Genomic DNA, 2290 nt, shown 5'->3' with positions numbered 1-2290 from the left:
GCTAGGGGAGGGGAGGGCGGGGCTAGAGGGAGGGGCGGGGCTGACGGCGCCGAGGCTCCCATGGGCTTCAAAGTCTCTTCTCCTAATTATAATCCTGATTAACTCTGCATAATTACATAAATCTTATCCCGTGTATAATGTTACATTGCGTGAAAATGCACGCATAATACATTATACGTTTATATATATACTGCGTGCTGATTTACGTGCTAATAAATAATGATAAAAAATGGTATATTCTATGAAAAAACTTGGAGGAGCCACCCTCATACCGCAGAGCATCTCTCTGAAGGCAAAGCATGGGAGTAATTTTCACCCTTAACTTTTCAGGAAACACTTTTGCTTAAGAGTATGCACCTTAAGAATAAAATCTAAATCAGTTTATAGTGGTGGGTGGAGATTATTATTATTTTCTTCCCTTGTGAGTATCAGTGGTAGTCTTTTAATGTCATATCATTCTGTCAGACAAGTTCAACAGAAATGAAACTGAATTTCAAAAAGCCACTTTTTTTTTTTCTGGGGAAAAATGTATATCTAGACAAAAGTATGAAGGGAAAAAAAGCATAAAAATTAAAGAATTATTTTGGAACACCTATAATCTTACTACCTGAAGATAAATGATAAACCTTGGACTATTTTCTTCCATGGTAAGACATGGATAGATAGATAGATAGATAGATAGACAGACAGACAGACAGATAGATGTAAGTGTAGGTGGGTGAGGGTGTCTGGATGACTGGTGCAAAGGATATACATACAGATTCATATATCCTTTCTTGTAGCCAGAAAAAAATATGAGATCTAGAATCAGAGTCAGCAAGAACAGTTAAGTTCTTAACTCTCCACTAATGAACAATGCTTGGGCACTGCTGGGTCTTCATTTGCAAAATATTTGCCTTGGAAGACTGAGAATTGAATGAAATAGGGTGGTTCTCAAAAATATAATCCCTGATCAGCCATATTATTAGAATCACTTAGGAAGTTGCTGCAGACAAAAGTTTTCAGGCCCCATTCCCAACCTTCTACAAAGCCCTGGATGATTCTGTGCAAAATAAAGCTTGAGAACCACTGACATGGAGTACATAAAACCCAATGGGTACTCAGTAAATGTAGCTGCTGTTAATAAATTATGATATTGTCTCCTCTTTGTCCTTTATCATCACCCAGTCAGGTTCAGTTCAATAGCAGTCACTGAGCTGAAAGTCAGTGCCAGGCAGTAAATGAGAGAAGACAGAGTTCATAGTCACAGTCCGTAGCAGGAGATACCAGCCACTTTCTCAGGTCACATGTCTCAACATCGACCCAGAAACCTTTTTTTTTTTTCCCCAGACTACTCTGCAGACAGAAACCACTGAGATTAAGCCCCTGCTTTTAAAAACAGGCTCATGTGGGCAGGGCCCCAGCAATGCTACCTTCAGGAGACTTTGATTAGTGGCCACAAGCAGTACCACAGTTCCTTCAGAAGATAAAAACCTTAGAGATCCTCTAGTCTAAACCTACCCATTTCACAGGGAGGAACCCGAGACCCCGGGAAACAGGTGCTGATGGACGATGAAGAGGCCTGCAAAGGCATCTAGCCCTTCAGCTTTGTGCTTTGTGCTTTGTGCTTTGGGACTAACACCCAGAGGCCTGTGGTGGTGTTTTGGTAAATGACACCAGTCACTCCCACTGGCTCAGACTGACCAATTAGAAATAGCTATCTCCTCTTGCCAGCATGGAAAGTTAACAGACATGCAACAGATTTATTTCATTTCAGATGGAATATATCATAAACTATTAGACTATCCACTATGGTTTGTATACAGACAGATAAATATTTAGGGTGGGGCTATCTAGAAGCACAAGTGTGGATATAAGAACTGCAGGAAGGCCTCTACATTGAATCTGACTCCCTGAATGAATAGTGACAAAGTGCTGCTAATAGCATTTTGAAGGGTACTTGAAATCAAGTAAGGGTTTCAGATGTGTCCATTTTTATTTAAAATTATTTTGACAAAGATAGAAATGTGTAGTGGAAAAAAATAAAATTAAAAAAATGTGTAGTGGGAAAAAAAAAGTCTCATATGCAGCCAGAGAAAGAAGCATAGTTAATATTTCGTGAGAAAGGGAGAAGGAAATCATGTTAAATACAGTTATTCTGGCTTTTTTCATTTCTTTATTTTTAAACTTCTTTGGAGGCTTAAACAAATGAATTCACTCTTTTTTTTTTTTTAAGTAGACTCCGTGCCAAATGTGGGGCTTGAACTAAAGACTCTGAGATTAAGAGTCACATGCTCTACCAACTGAGCCA

This window comes from Canis lupus, chromosome 19, assembly GCF_048164855.1.
Source record: "Canis lupus baileyi chromosome 19, mCanLup2.hap1, whole genome shotgun sequence".
Taxonomy (NCBI): domain Eukaryota; kingdom Metazoa; phylum Chordata; class Mammalia; order Carnivora; family Canidae; genus Canis; species Canis lupus.
This window is presented reverse-complemented; position numbering follows the sequence as displayed.